General features: G+C 45.3%; 2 long non-coding RNA genes across 3 annotated transcripts; both read left to right on the forward strand.

The window, feature by feature from the left end:
• The first annotated feature begins 502 nt into the window (after nucleotides 1-502).
• On the forward strand, nucleotides 503-6,787 carry LOC122383573. 2 transcript variants are annotated; one of them, XR_006256863.1, is made up of 4 exons: nucleotides 503-2,442; nucleotides 2,584-3,760; nucleotides 3,938-4,010; nucleotides 4,660-6,787. It is a non-coding gene; the product is annotated as an uncharacterized LOC122383573 (long non-coding RNA). The 2 variants fall into 2 exon arrangements; XR_006256864.1 differs by having other exon boundaries at nucleotides 4,987-6,784.
• A 1,663-nt stretch (nucleotides 6,788-8,450) lies between these two features.
• On the forward strand, nucleotides 8,451-11,568 carry LOC122383574. The gene is made up of 2 exons (XR_006256865.1): nucleotides 8,451-8,489; nucleotides 10,727-11,568. It is a non-coding gene; the product is annotated as an uncharacterized LOC122383574 (long non-coding RNA).
• Nucleotides 11,569-16,927: the final 5,359 nt, after the last annotated feature.

The raw sequence follows: 16,927 nt of genomic DNA on the forward strand, positions 1-16,927 counted from the left end.
ATGCTGCACCAGACTATATTTACGGACGTTGACTGTTGTTAGGCACTGTTTCAAGCATTGTACGATGGCCGATACAAAAGTATTTGTTAACGTTTTCAAGTTCCATTCGGAGTATCCGAAACTACGACGCAATGTTAGTCGGAACTAACGTATCTGGTTAATCATGTTATCGCATGATGTTCTTGCTCATTGGCAAACATTATTTTCAGCAGTCGATACGTCCTCCAAACTTCAGTAACTGTTACTATATAGCCCCGTTCGTCACAAACGACCGTTGACATTTTGTCAACCTCAAATTCGAATTAAACCGTTTACCACGCACGAGAATATCCCTTTATCCAAACTAGCAAGTGTGTCTACTGTTTTCTTACTAGGCAAAAAAAGTTTGTCACAGCATGTGCGCAGTTCACTTACCTATGTGCATTCATACTAAAAGCCATTCGTCACAAGCAAGTTATTATTTGCGCTATTGACGTAAGCTTTCATGAAGGCCAAACAATGCTGATTCGTCAATGCTGATTGTCAGCTTGAAAGTAAAGATGAGCAAAGTGGTTCAACTGAATCTTATGGTTGCAGTAGGGCATATTAGAAGTAAGTGACAAGTATGTGTCAGCAATTGTTTATGCTTCTTAACCCTAGATACTTTTGATTCAATCCTTTTGGTGATGACGTAATGTGGCAGAGAAACAGTAGACACACTTCATCTCATCGGAAACCCTGAATGATTGGTATTTGTGAGCATGTGTGCCTGTGAGTGTGTAAGGGTGGATGTGGGTGTGTGGGTATGTATGTGCGTATGTGAGGGTGTGCGTGTCATCTTACACGTAATTTAGTGAATGAGTGAATTGGTACTAGTTTTCAAGTAAATACGTGCATGAGTGCGTGTAGTCAGTGGTGTATGGAACTAGCATTGTGCCTGCCTGCTGCCAACGAAATATGCAAGCCCACACAGAGAAAACAGTTTTATTGTGCAAAACTACATGCTGCTGGCAGGGTTTACATGCAAGTCACATATTGCAGGTCTACCATAAGCAGAGCGATGTGACATCTGATAAGTACCTAACTCACAGCAACACATACTCTGCATGTCCAGGGAAAGTGAGTTGTGCTCGGAACAGATTGGCCAGACAGTTTTGTCCTATCAAATTCAGAATTGTTTCATCCTCCTCACAGTTGCCATTAACATCATGAGCACACATTATTGCTAGATCTGAATGCCAGCTGCCTATTGCACCGCTGGCACGTAGTTTGAGACAAAGATGCCGCCAGTTTTCCACCTCGCTGCTGATACAATGCAATACTGCTACAAAATGTCCGTGTTCTGTGTTTTTTAGTGTTGTATGTTTGTATATGAGTCTTGCGTCGTGTGAACATTACCTACATGAGTTAAAGTGTTCCCGCGAAAGTAGGTACTGAATTAGCTCAAGCCAGGATTGCGTTGCGGATATATTTGTAGGCCATACAATGTTTTATGGCGTCATTTACGACATTTCCTGTTTTTCTTGTCGTTGTATGCACGTGAGTTGTGCCGCATGTTGCGCTTGTAAATCATGTTCTCAATGTCATTTTCTTTTGGTACAATTGGTCACCACTACACATCACTCGCATACACTCGCCCAAGCAAGTCGGATATCAATCACTGTCCAGAAGTGCATGATGCATTCAACCACGCATAGAACACTGGCACACCAAGAACATGAACTCACGCAAAAACGAGAGGGCTATCACACGACTTCGCATTGGACACACCGCTATCACACACAACTACATCATCACAAGAAGCCCGAGACCGAAATGCAACACCTGCAACACTTTCATCACTGTCAAACATCTGCTACTCACATGCCCACAATACCAACACCACAGGACACACATACAAACATACTGCAGAGACGCCAACATCCCACTAACACTCACAACACTGCTCGGGGACTTACACCCCGAGCTAACAACACTACTCATCCACTAAAGACACAACACTGGGCTGATCAATGACCTGTAAATCTCCTCCCCTAGAGCCAAGGACAAAAAAGCCAAAAAAGCCAAAAAAAAAGAAGCAAAAAAGAAAAAACAATATTCAAAACAATGAGAATCAAAATAAAAGACCCCAGAATGGCAAAATGGCAAAAAAAAAACAAAAACAAAAAAAAATAATAGAAGGGGCAATCCGGCTACCCGGGAGGAGATAGCTAGGAACCCAGTCCCACCCCTCAGCCCACCCTTACGAGCCAAGAAGACAACGGACACTTCAAGGCAACGGACGGACCAACAACGAAGACGGACGACAGAACCGGGCCCAAATACAGGACGCTGTGGTGGCCCGTAAGCTACAAATACCATACCATACCATACCAGTGCATCATGCATCAGAATAAGCTTCATTGAACACACTCGTCATCATGAACGGCATCTAGGAGTTTCATGAGTTTGGATCTGTGACCAGTAAGTGGAATGGGAGCATAATGGTACACGCTACCAAACCAGATATGCCTACACAACGTTAATATATTTTTTTTTTGTAATGCAACAAGGGAACGAAAAGCGTGTTCAAAACTTTAACTCCTTGTCCTTATGTGCCTGCAGGCTGATTTCGCAGTATCCAATGGCAACCGTGTATGACCAGGCGCCGCTTGGACGCCTTGTCCAGTCACGTCTTCTGGGACTGTGTGATGACTGCCTCTGCATTCTCAAGTGCCAGTTTCTGCCTCCGGCCCATTTCATTATCAAAGGATGCTGTTAGCTTAACGAACAGCTCTGCTCCAAGATTCCAAACGGTTTTACGGTACTGTATGCCTACAAAACGTTAATATTTTTTGGAGGCGGTAATACTCGGATGAACTGACCTTTATGGGTGGGTATTCAACGTTGAATAAAGTAGGCTTGTAGCCCTCTGCCTATTGACTTCTAAGGGTTTTAGTAATATTTATCGAATATCTCATCTGATATGCATTTTCACTCACAGTCGTCGAAATCGAAAAATCATAAGCTTAGAAATCCGCGGACTTGACATATTATATTTTATCGACGATTCGTTTCGACTTGCTGTCATGTCAGCTAATCATCCGTTGCTTCTCCTATTTTCACAGGTGCATTACCTGTCATCTTTACCGTCGATACCGTTGAAGATTTTACCGTCGATCACGGAGCACCCATTGCGCTGGCCGTTGCTGGCACTTTTTTATTTGTCACTAGCTATTAGTTATCTGCAGATATACATTAGCCACCTGTACACCCGCTTACACTAGCTCTCATCATCTAGTTCTACGTATGTGTGTGTTTGTTTTAATTGTATTGCCGATGAATTCGGTAGACATGCTCCGCCCGCAAACATGTACCACATGATGCAGTTCACTGAATGTAGCAGTTAATCACTCGTAAAAAGCGGTCATGTTTTCGTATAGTGTAGGTATGCATCTATGTAAGCATGTGTTCACACTCATGAGCGATCCACACATGATATTGCATTTCCTGTTCAGTTATATTTTTAGCACTGGAACACGATGCTCATACACTGTGTTGTTATCTTTCTTTTTTCGCCTGCTCCTTCCTCCAACTTGTGTCTTTGAGTATTTCAGTCACATGCTCAAACGTTCTTAAATGCTCTCGCCATCGGTTTACGGATGCGTTGAAAACGGACATGTGATGACCAAATTTAACAATATGCGGACAATGGATCGACTTCTTGAAGCCTGTGGACGTGATAGACCTTCTCCATCACCATCAAGAGATCAACATTTTCGAAGACACTTGCGTACGGCTGGTATGTATTCATATTTGAATGTCCATTGTCAACACGTTGCAGAATGCTTTACATTTTGTGTGATCATTTACTGTCCTCATTCCTACACAATGCCAACATGTTTGTCATCGTCTTCATGTACCTATCAATTGGGATTGATGTTTGCGTTTACTGACAGACACTTGTCAACATTTTCAGCAGTGTCCGGCGCAATGCTGAATGCGACCTGTTATCTGTTGGATCTACTCTGTGAGCCCGAACCCCAGTGCAAGTGAGTTGTTTGTTACACCAGTGCCGGAGCACTCTGTAATATGTGCAAGAGCCTGTGACTTTGTTTGCTTGGCTAACTAAACGCATACCTACGGAAAATCATTCCAACGTTGCTTTGGTTTTCAGTTGAGATGTCAATCGGATACCAACTTTTTGGTATACCGATACCAAACCGATACCAACTCGGTATTTGGTATTTCAATCCTAATGTGTTTGGTATTTTGTTGGTATCATGAACCCTCGCTAATATCTAAGAGGCTAAGAAATCGGTAAAAAGTTGGTTTTTTCCTCATGTTCCCAAGTTGGTTTGGTTTCGGTATATTTCTCCACGGTTTTGGTTGGTATTTGGTTTGGTATCGGTATTCCGATTTTCCGTAATTGACATCACTAGTTTTCAGTGTTTTACTGTATTTTTAAAGCAGTGCCTACACATATCAATCAAATATATCCCGCGCACCGACGGGGGGGGCGGATTTCCGCCCCCCCCCCCCCTGAGGTTTTCCCACTATCTACGGTTTTCAGGTTTTCAGGAAAACCGTGCGCAGGATATTCTAAATGCCTTAATATGGTCCATTCCATAACCATCTAACCGAATTCCCGAATTCCCGATATTCGAACAGAATTTCGCAAACCTTCTCCCTTTCTGGCAGTGGCACTGTTCGACTATAGCGCTGGACGTCGTCTACTTTTTGCTAGAGGGAAAGGTCATCATCCGTCCATGAACTTCGGGCTGCTCACAGCTATATTGCCTTGGCAAGTTCTTTGAGCACTCAATACTGGACTTGGGCTGCGAAAGCTAATGACAATTTGGGGAGCTTGATATTGCAATGGCTATGACGTGAAGGCTCAATATGACGAACAGCTGGACTATTCACCATTGTCAACGCTTATGATAGCTAAATATCATTGTGCTTGGTGTACATTCACGTCTCGTTTCCTTGCTCCATTTGTACCTCACCGGTCGTCCGTCCCCACAGGCCTCGGCTGCAGCACAAGCCACATTCATCGGCCCAATCATCAGTTATTCATCCTGCAAGTTTTAAGTCACTTCGTTGTGACCCGGACATCGTCATCTTTCAACGAGTTCAAATGATTATTTCATTCATCATCGTCGATCAGACTCATCATGTAAAGACACTTCCATAATGCTAGCCGCCATCTACGTTTGTGCAGGAAGCAAATATCAGGTTGTTATTAGCTGCGGGCTACTCAGTACCGACTGAACTACTGGCAGTAGTGTGCGAGCACCTAATACTTGTATTGTGATACCAAAGCTAAAACGGATGATAGCTTAGCGCATAGGGCCCTACCGCTTTCCACACACACACACACAAACAAAACTTGACTTTGGGCATTAGCACCATGGCAGGATAAACAGGCAGTTTCGCTGTTTTTCACTGCTTTCATTGGCAGGTGTTACTGCTCATTCCCGTTTTATGTGATGTTAGAACAGCCCTTCACCATAGTCCTGTTTTCTCCTTTGCCGTTTTCCATAGACATCAGATGCGACATGCACTCCAACGATCGGTCAGGCGCATCACCGTCAATCCGGTCGCCTGTTAAGCAGTTCGTAATCACCGTCAGTCTTCGACATCTGTCAACACACTTATCCACATTATCGCCTTACTTTTGATCTTATCAATATGCAAGAATGAGTGCAAAATGCATTCCAATATTGCATCAGTTGATGTTGTATCGCAATGACACCGCGTCCTCACCTCACATCTGTTGTGCATACTTGATCACGAATGCCAGTTATACGCAGATTCACATGGTGAAGTTTTACTCCGTTGACGTTTTCTTTCCATTCTTGTAGTCGATCAAGAGGGATTACAGTTGCACATGCGGCCTTACACATGCGTCCTTACATGTTAGCTGATTGATATGTTGGACACACTGGTTCCTGTGACTCCAAGTAGTTCTGCATTGGTATTGCTTCACTTTATATGTTCTACCCAAAGATCGTTTCTAGTTTTGTCTTAGCTTGCAGCTGTATGCCATGAACATACAGGGTACTGCGCATCTTTACCGTGACATTCCTGTAGTTTCGTCACTTTCGCGGATGATTAGGACCATGAGCTCAGTTGCAGATGCGTCCAGCAGCCACCGACATTTCTACACTTTAAATTCCTAGTCTCGGATCTTATCCACATACCAACATGATTTGAACATTTCACACGTTTAGTGATGAAATGAGCAGGTATCATCTACTACATTATATTTTCATGTAAAGCACACTCCAGTCTGTGAAAAAAGAAAACCATTAGGAGCAACAATCATGCCTTAGACAGTATAGTTGCCATAGATATTACGTTGTGCAGCGGGCAGGCCGGTGCACGAAATGGCGAGTGTGAATGCAGGAATGCGTGTGAAAAACTGCCTAGGTGTGGAGTGGCTGGTTTGTCTTCCGTTACATCGTAACGGGCTCTTGACGTAGTCTTTTTTTAGTAACACCAATCATCTTTCGAACTTGAATTAACGTAATTGAAAGATGGCTATCACATTTGGAGCCAACTTATTTGCTAATTGCGTCAAGGGCGGGCAGCGCGGTGCGTGGATGCCTTTTGGTAAAGCTCACGTCCTAATATACTATCCTGCCCTTACCAAGCGTGCATCCATGTTTCCTCCATCCGGCTCCTCGTGCCGCTGCCTGGAATATTAGCCTACGGCTAATATACCAAGAGATGGAAAACTTTTCGTTGGTATGGAATATGGATGCCTCGTGGTTCAACTGGTGATGTTCAAAACAACTGTACCGTGTGTCAGGTAGGTCTTACTTACTCACTTTCCGCTTCATTTTTTTTCTCGGCCGCGTAGGAAATATGATTTGACGGTAATCGTGGCGCTTTTGTTTCAGTGGCTGAATGACAGCGACATCTATAACTCAGGCTGCACTCAGAGCCCGAGTCTGAGTTTGGCTAAAAAAAATCGCCCATAAAAAATTCGCCCATCGCCCGCCCGCCGCGATGCGGGTGATTTTGTTTTTGCGTCGTTTTCGGTAAAAGGTTTATTTTCGGTTGGCGGCGGCCGGGCGCATTTTTGCGGTTTTTGCGTTTGACGGCGGGCGGCCGTTTTTTACGGCGTTTTGCGGTTGGCGGCGTAGAGTGCAGTGCACGTCAGTTCGTAACCGCAGGTTGTTTGAAAAGACAAACACTATTCGTTAGAATTGTGTTTTTCTATTGAAAAACAACCGGAGCGGTCCTTCTCCGGGCTAACCGCAGGTTGTTTGAAAAGACAAACACTATTCGTTAGAATTGTGTTTTTCTATTGAAAAACAACCGGAGCGGTCCTTCTCCGGGCTATGTTTTGCAAGTCTGGCCGCGAATCGAGACAAGTTGAGCCTCTCCTAAACGAATCCCTCAATCTTCGTAAAAATAACCGCAGGTTGTTTGAAAAGACAAACACTATTCGTTAGAATTGTGTTTTTCTATTGAAAAACAACCGGAGCGGTCCTTCTCCGGGCTATGTTTTGCATGTCTGGCCGCGAATTGGGGCAACTTGGGTCAGGCCTAAACTTGTGGCTCGATTTTCTTAAAAATTTCAGTGTATGGGCTCCCGCAGGCGATCTACCTGTTGGCACCGGTCGCTACTCGCTTAAAACCTCGTGGCACGTGGCACGTGCGATTCCATTTTCCCCATGTTAAGTCAACGGGGTTTTGGACACTTTTTGCGCGATCGCCAATGGCGGGAAAACGAGCCAAGGAAGAGGTGGTTTTCTTCCCAGCATTTTATGGCAAACACGTTTGGGTACACGCTGGTGTGCGCCGTATACCCCTCAGAACTTCGTAACGTGTCTTTGCACGAGGTCAAAGTTGAATTTTTTTCGCTCCCCATGTTAAGTCAATGGGCGTTTTTGCAGAGACTTTTTCATTCGCTCATTGTACAAAATTATATGATACGATTTTGTTTAAACTTTCAGGACTTGTTGAGAAAAGACCATAGAACATGGTGTTATGCTTCGTTAAGCTGTCAGAATTCGTTTGCTCTTTTGAAGCTCGTTTAAAAATGAAAAATTTTAACTTTGAAAGTCAATGGGAGCGTCTTTGATGCTTAATAACTTTTTACGTTTAAGATATGTTTAAGTCAAAAGTTGATATTTTATACAACTTTTGATGCTCTTTCCAATGATATATAGAACGTTATTGCACGTTGTTCCGTTTTCCTGGTGTTGTCCATCTGAACTTGTCAGTCACGTGACCCATTTGACCTTCGGATCCAATTCTGGTAGTCAATTCTGGCGCTTTTGTTACCATAGCGAAATATGTAACGCCGTGTTCACAGTTTACTGACGACGAAGGTCCTGCTTAATCTGGCAAATAGCGTTCGAGAACTGCGGCCAAGCCCCGCTGATCTTGAACGTGATTGGTCGGTGGGCGTAAAGAATCTCCGTCGTCAGGGAGACTGCGAACACGGGGTAAACCAAGGAGTAAACAATCTGTGCGTGGAATGGGGAGTGGTGAATGTGGAACGGCGATGATAGGTGCTGATGTCGTCGATTTTTATTTATACTGTTATCCTTATTATACATTCTGATCATTTTTTATGTTCAGGAGTTTTCTCTGTTGATTTAACATCAAAAACGGTGTGTTTAACTGTTATTGCCAAGTGCCATATTGATATTGAAATTGGGGTACAATTCAACATTCTGATTCACTGGTTTTCTATGGCCTGTTGTGTATCATATTATTGGTAATGTGAATATAGGTACTCCAAACGGCAAACACTGCTATTTTCTGGTATATATTAATGTTTGACCTGATTTTATATTATTGGTAATGTGAATATAGGTACTCCAAACACTGCTATTTTCGGGTATATATTAATGTTTGACCTGATTTTACTTCACTTCACCTTATATTTTTTGCAGGAACAGTTATCACAGCATTATTGTGCAAAAATAAGGGTGGTGTATCACAGCATATCACAGCACTCTGCCAGCCGCTTTTGGCTTCCATAGAGACATCAACAAGCCTATACCTCCAACACTACCGGAGGTTGACGCTAGCTCACGCGGAATGCGCTGGCAGCGGCTGGCAGCGCGCCCATGAAACACAGCCAGGGGTTTCTTCTGTAAAGTCATTGTTGTCTAGGTACATGGGCCTTTACCAATTGTTAACAGCTATAAAAATTGGAATTAAAAATGTTCAGGTATTATGAGCATCAGCTAAACAGGGAAGAGGATTCGGCTTCAGCCCATCTTGCAACGCCTCAATGAAATTTAACGAGAAACTTAAATTGAGGGAGCAGCTACTCAACTGTGGTAAAGCCCATAAATCCTTGTGGATTTACCTACATACCTGAGGTAAATCCACAAGGCACCTTGAGTTCAAAATATGAAGTGACAACAAGCGAAATATAGCAGAAATTGGGACTTAAAGGAGCTTAGAAATAATCTGCTTAGTTCATTTGAAATGTATTGTTACCCACTTTCTAACCATGCATATTTTTGTGTCTTGTGAGGTCTCATATAGCAATAAAAATAGAAAAGTTATACAAGAGCAGTGACATGCATAGTTTGCTTGTGTTGTCACAACTTTGTACAATATTTCCAGCTTTATAATATGCAGTTATCAGTCACATTGGGCATCACACATGTATTTTTTTTCTGCAGGAGGGAAGACACAGGAGGGAACTAGTGACTCATGTTTTTGCTTCTATCGCTTCACCCCTGGGGAATCAGTTCCTGCACCCCTTGAATATAATGGTCACCAAGGGGTGCTGTCCTGACACGTTCACTTTCTGTTGAGAAGGTTAGAACAAACACCATGTGTGTCATTTAGTTGCATATATAATACTTCAATGTTAAGTCTGCATGAAGTCTGAAGTCTAGCCACTCTTAATCCTAGGTTGTCGTGACGTTAATCTAGCCTGGGTGGATATTTTGCTGTGCTAAAAGCACGGACTCCGCTACGCCCCAGTACGGCGGCTGGGGCGCCTCCCCTGGAGGAAAACGGCGCCGGGGAGGGGGACGGACACTGTTACACTTGCGGTTTTTTGTGTGGGGTAGCGTATACTCTTCTTACAAGTATTTACTATGGACAATGCTTGCGGGTGACCTCCACTGCACGTGACACGTGTAAAACGGAGAGGTGTCACTTTTGTTACGGAGCGAGCGAAGCGAGCGAAGTCTTTCCTTAGATTAACGGAAATTTCTGAGTATGAGCGGCCGGCCGGCCGGCCGGCCGGCCGTGCGGACGCTTTTGCGAGGCTTATAGGCGGCGTGATGCCCCAAAACGGATATTGCGGCGCCGTCGATTGACGCACGAGGGTGAAATTTTCACGACTCGTGGGTCATGTAATTCAACAGGTCGTATTAGCTTTTGGGCACGATTCGGCCGGGGGTGCGCCCGTGGCGCGTGCTCATGTGCGCCATAGGGTTAACATTAAAAACGGCAAAAACAGGCTATTGCTCCAGATGGTCCGACCACTACAACCCCATATGATGCACTCTTGGCTGCATCCCCACCCCACCCTTTCCCCTTACAGTATGAAGTATGAAAAACAGTGATTTTTTACTGGAGCTGCAAAGTGTGCCTTTGAACCACCTTATGATTTACTAGTATCTAATGTATTTGTCCATCAGGATCAGTTATCTAATGGCAGTAGACTGTTGTCTTCACATACTTCATATCTATTTTGGCTACTGCATTGTGTTCTGTAAAAAAAAAATATGGAAAACGTTTTGGATGTAGTTTTTAGTAGAATGCTTCTTTACAGATCCCGAAAGAAGATAACTGCTTGTTTTCTTCACCGCCACCAGTCTACCTGCTCTCTGCACACTCGGCAGAGCGCGGCAGGGCACCCCACGGAGCTGCACTAGTCACATCCGGGCCCCACGCCGGTCGACGGCCGATGCGATGGAGGCACTACTCCGAGGCACTACTGGGAGGCCTGCGGCGCGGACGACGGATGCGGCAGTTGGTCAAGACACGGCAGCCTACTCGAGGTGCTTCTCGCCTGGAGGACGCAGGCGAATCGCGTTATCCTAGCTGTGCCTCGTCATGGTGCGATGAGCCTTAATAGACTAATGCATATTCTTCCTTTGGTTGTAATTCATTTGCTGCTGCCCGCTGGGCTAAGGAGTAACTCTGTGCGCCTACTTTGTGCAGACGCTCGTCCAGTGCCGCCCTTCGTTTGCCGCACATATCTTTATTTATTCTTTGTTACAATTCCGTCTTTGGTCATTTTTTTTTTTACCATGGGGGCACTTGAAAGTTTTGTTTTTAAATCTGTGGACATTGAACCTGGAATCGGTTTTTTGTCGGATTTCGGTTTTGTTTTTGCACTGTGGAAATATCTCGTTCAATATTTTTTTAAGATAGGGCGTGTTAAAACTTTTAGTCTCATTACTCCTCTGTGCATTCTAAAGTACTATAATGTGCATCTCAAGTGTTTGGTGCTGTACTGTTATTATTTATGGTTAATCCAGTGCTGATTTATGGTTAATCCAGTTTTTATTCGATTGAATCGTTGTGTGTAATGTGCATGACATCCGCGTACCGCCTGTAGCAGTGTTATATATTTTCATTTATGCTGGAAAATAATAACTTTCTTGTTCATTGGCTTTATTCGATGACAGAGACGTGCCAGATGACTGGGGCTGCGACTTGACTTGGTAGTTGTTAACGGTGCAAACTTCAACCATCAAGCATGATGTGGAAACGTCACATTCCGTTATCAAATCTTCGTACCGTAAATACTGAATAAGATCAATACTAGGCTGGAGCTTGCTAGAAAAACCGTGCACTGACAACGGCGAGTGGTGGACCTGAGTAGCGGCCGGGAGGCAGGGAAGTCAGCCAATTGTCAGATGTCTATTTCTTCACACATCTTTATTCTTTACTTTACACCGTCATAGACGTAATGCAATTATCGGAGCATGAAGTGGTGTATTGCCCTTATTACACCCTTCCAGTAAGTATCCAATGCCCATCCATCCACTTTCCGCAGGTGCAGGAGCAAGGGAGAGCGAAATAATTTTTATCGTCACTCACCTCACGCCCAACTGCTAGGCGAAAAGCCAGTACTCGCAATGTTTCAATCTTATTTAAGAAAAAAAGCAAATGTATCGGCTATAAATGCGTCGTGTTCCCTGCGGTAATACTATTAGTTTAGGGTGCCGTGCACGTCAGTTTGTAACACACCGACTCCGGTCTGCACGTGCAAGGCTCATCCTCTCGTTTGGCGGCGGGCGTTTTTGCTGCGTAACCGCAGGTTGTTTGAAAAGATAATTTTTATCGTCACTCACCTCACGCCCAACTGCTAGGCGAAAAGCCAGTACTCGCAATGTTTCAATCTTATTTAAGAAAAAAAGCAAATGTATCGGCTATAAATGCGTCGTGTTCCCTGCGGTAATACTATTAGTTTAGGGTGCCGTGCACGTCAGTTTGTAACACACCGACTCCGGTCTGCACGTGCAAGGCTCATCCTCTCGTTTGGCGGCGGGCGTTTTTGCTGCGTAACCGCAGGTTGTTTGAAGTAGACAAACACTATTCGTTAGAATTGTGTTTTTCTATTGAAAAACAACCGGAGCGGTCCTTCTCCGGGCTATGTTTTGCATGTCTGGCCGCGAATTGGGGCAACTTGGGTCAGGCCTAAACTTGTGGCTCGATTTTCTTAAAAATTTCAGTGTATGGGCTCCCGCAGGCGATCTACCTGTTGGCACCGGTCGCTACTCGCTTAAAACCTCGTGGCACGTGGCACGTGCGATTCCATTTTCCCCATGTTAAGTCAATGGGGTTTTGAACACTTTTTGCGCGATCGCGAATAGCGGGAAAACGAGCCAAGGAAGAGGTGGTTTTCTTCCCAGCATTTTATGGGAAACACGTTCCGGTACACGCCAGTGTGCGCCGTATACCCCTCAGAAGTTCGTAACGTGTCTTTGCTCGAGGTCAAAGTTGAACTTTTTTCGCTCCCCATGTTAAGTCAATGGGCGCTTTTGCAGAGACATTTTCATTCGTTCATTGTACAAAATTATATGATACGATTTTGACCAAACTTTCAACACTTATTCAGAATAGGCCGTAGTACATGCCGTTATGCTTCGTTAAGCTGTCAGAATTCGTTTTGTTCTTTTTAAGCTCGTTTAAAAATGAAAAAGTTTAACATGGAAAGTCAACGGGAGCGTCTTTGCTGCTTAATAACTTTGTACGTTAAACATATATTTAAGTGAAAAGTTGATAGGTTATACAACTTTTGATGCTCTTTCCAATGACATATAGACCGCTATTGCACGTTGTGCCGTTTTCGAGAAATTTAGTAAAAAAGCACGACACTACCGAGATTTGAGCTCAGACCTATGGCCTTTGCTCAGACAGTATACGAACAGGTGACGGGGATACCTCCCATTGAAGGATGCGATTTAATGCTAAATATTAGCGGCCGGCCTCCGTGGGGACGTTTTTGTACGACTTATATCTCCGCAAGCAGGGGACCGATACACTTGCGGTTTTTTGTGTGGGGTAGCGTATACCCTTCTTAGAAGTATTTACTATGGATGATGCATGCGGGTGACTCCTACTGCACGTGACACGTGTAAAACGGAGAGGTGTCACTTTTGTTGTAATGACAATAACACGGTAATTACTTGGCTGATTGCACTGAAACTACACAAGGATGTAGGCACCCGCCGGACCATGCCTTTCCATGTGCTACGGCTGGGGTGCAACTGCACGTGCGCACGTGCAGGGTGACGCTTCCAGATCTCGAGAACGGCCGGGCCGATTGAGCTCAGCAGGGTGACGCTTCCAGATCTCGAGAACGGCCGGGCCGATTGAGCTCAAATTTGGTACACCGCTAGAGACCGGTTAGTAACCGCAGGTTGTTTGAAAAGACAAACACTATTCGTTAGAATTGTGTTTTTCTATTGAAAAACAACCGGAGCGGTCCTTCTCCGGGCTATGTTTTGCATGTCTGGCCGCGAATTGGGGCAACTTGGGTCAGGCCTAAACTTGTGGCTCGATTTTCTTAAAAATTTCAGTGTATGGGCTCCCGCAGGCGATCTACCTGATGGCTTCGGTCGCTACTCGCTTAAAACCTCGTGGCACGTGGCACGTGCGATTCCATTTTCCCCATGTTAAGTCAATGGGGTTTTGGACACTTTTTGCGCGATCGCGAATAGCGGGAAAACGAGCCAAGGAAGAGGTGGTTTTCTTCCCAGCATTTTATGGCAAACACGTTTGGGTACACGCTAGTGTGCGCCGTATACCCCTCAGAACTTCGTAACGTGACTTTGCACGAGGTCAAAGTTGAACTTTTTTCGCTCCCCATGTTAAGTCAATGGGCATTTTTGCAGAGACTTTTTCATTCGCTCATTGTACAAAATTATATGATACGATTTTGTTTAAACTTCCAGGACTTGTTGAGAAAAGACCATAGAACATGTTGTTATGCTTCTTTAAGCTGTGCAAATTCGTTTGTTCTTTTTAGGCTCGTTTAAAAATGAAAAATTTTAACATGGAAAGTCAATGGGAGCGTCTTTGCTGCTTAATAACTTTTTACAGTTGAGATATATTTATGTGAAAAGTTGATAGGTTATACAACTTTTGATGCTCTTTCCAATGATATATACAACTTTATTGCACGTGGTGCCGTTTTTGAGAAATATAGTAAAAAAGCACGACATTACCGAGATTTGAGCTCAGACCTATATCGTTACGGTGTCAGGCGGACACGAGGACAGGTGGCGCCGCCGCCGCCCGCATAGCGGCGGGAATGTGAACTAACCTGTTTACCATCTATGGTATGGTACCATCGGGGGACCGGCCGCCGTCGGCACCATTTCGGGACTTTGCATCGCAATAAAAGGCTTATTTACAATTGAAAATGGACTAGCGAGAGTCGTTATGGAATCAGAATTTGATGCTCTACAAAACTAGGCTATTTTCATTGTGATGGCATCACAGACTACACCGCTAAACCCAATAAAGCAGATTTATGTCGCGTCATCGATGATTACATATAATGTATCATTCTTTGATATATATGTAGTCGGGTCTTTCAGCTGCGTCCCTCCCCTCCCTCGCCGCGCCGGCGGGTCGGCCATCCGTGGCTTGCCGCCCGCCGGCTGCTGGCCGGTCAGCTGGCCGGTCAGCTGGTCGCCCGCGGCTGTCGGTGCAGTGCGGGATGCCTACTTGCGGGGGGGGGGGGCCGTCGTGGCGGCGGCCCGGGTGGACTGGGCGAGCAGTGAGTTGGGGAGCGCTGCGCTGTCGGTGCTCTAGTTTGTATTGCGTTCGCATGATACGGCTTGAGCCAATACAGAGTGAACTGATTGAGCTGAGCAAGTCTTTACATACATTGAAAAGTAAAGCACTTTTTACTGCATCTACGGTGAGATGCTAGATAAAATTTATGGTCTACCTAATGGTACCCATTACTTAACAATTAAGTGAATCATTTCGTCGCTAAACTCTCGTAAATTCGTATGTCCGCCTCACTATGGAGTTTGGACCGTAACGTATGGCCTTTGCTCAGACAGTATACGAACAGGTGACGGGGATACCTCTAATAGAAGGATGCGACACGATTTTACTGCTAAATAGCGGCCGGCCGCCGTGGGGACGTTTTTGTACGACTTATATCTCGGCAACCACTGGGCTGATACACGTGCGGTTTTTTTGTGTGGGGTAGCTTTTTCCCTTCTTTCACATAGTGTGCTACTCTCGATGCATATGGGTGACCCCTAACGCACGTTCCACGTGCAAAGCCAAGAGGTGCCTGTTTTGTAATAAGCGCAATAGCTCGCGGTAATTACTGGGCCGATTGCGCTAAAACTTGGCATGGAGGTAGACACTTTCCAGGCGATGCATTTCCATGTGTCTTGGTAGGGGTGCAACTGCACGTGCGCACGTGCAGGGTGACGCTTCCAGATCTCGAGAACGGCTGGACCGATTGTGTTCAAATTTGGCATAACGCTTGATACCGATCAGTAGGTTGCAGTCATTTAGTATGTATTTCCATGTGCCACGATTGGGGTGCAACTGCACGTGCGCACGTGCAGGGTGACGCTTCCAGATCTCGAGAACGGCCGGGCCGATTGAGTTCAAATTTGGTACACCGCTAGAGACCGATTAGTAGGGTGCCGTGCGCAAGTCAGTTTGGACCCATCTTGCACGTGCGCACGTGCAGGGTGACGCTTCCAGATTTCAAGAACGGCTGGACCGATTGCACTCAAATTCGGCAAACATCTAGAGATCGATCAGTAGGGTGCCGTGCACAAGTCAGTTAGTATGTATTTCCATGTGTCACGGTTGAGATGCAACTGCACGTGCGCACGTGGAGGGGTCGTTTCAAGATCTTGAAAACGGCTGGGCCGATTGAGCTCGAATTTGGTACACCGCTAGGGACCGGCGAATAGGGTCCCATGCACAATGCAATTGGACACAGCTTGCACGTGCGCACGTGCAGGGTGACGCTTCCAGATCTCGAAAATGGCCGAGCCGATTACACTCAAATTTGGCACACCGCTATAGATCAGCGAGTAGGGTGCCGTGCACGTCAGTTTGTAACACACCGACTCCGGTCTGCACGTGCAAGGCTCATCCTCTCGTTTGGCGGCGGGCGTTTTTGCTGCGTTTACAAAGGTGCTTGCTCAAACAACCTGCGGTCCCGCGATGCGGAGCCCAGCATCGCAGATGCTGGTAACCGCAGGTTGTTTGAAAAGACAAACACTATTCGTTAGAATTGTGTTTTTCTATTGAAAAACAACCGGAGCGGTCCTTCTCCGGGCTATGTTTTGCAAGTCTGGCAGCGAATTGGGGCAACTTGACAGGGGCCTAGACGAAACGCTCAATCTTCGTAAAAATTTCAGGGTATGGGCTCCCGGGGGCGATCTACCTGATGGCACCGGTCGCTACTCGCTTAAAACCTCGTGGCACGTGGCACGTGCGATTTCATTTTCCCCATGTTAAGTCAACGGGG

Source organism: Amphibalanus amphitrite, unplaced genomic scaffold, assembly GCF_019059575.1.
Source record: "Amphibalanus amphitrite isolate SeventyFive unplaced genomic scaffold, NRLGWU_Aamphi_draft 000167F_arrow, whole genome shotgun sequence".
Classification (NCBI taxonomy): domain Eukaryota; kingdom Metazoa; phylum Arthropoda; class Thecostraca; order Balanomorpha; family Balanidae; genus Amphibalanus; species Amphibalanus amphitrite.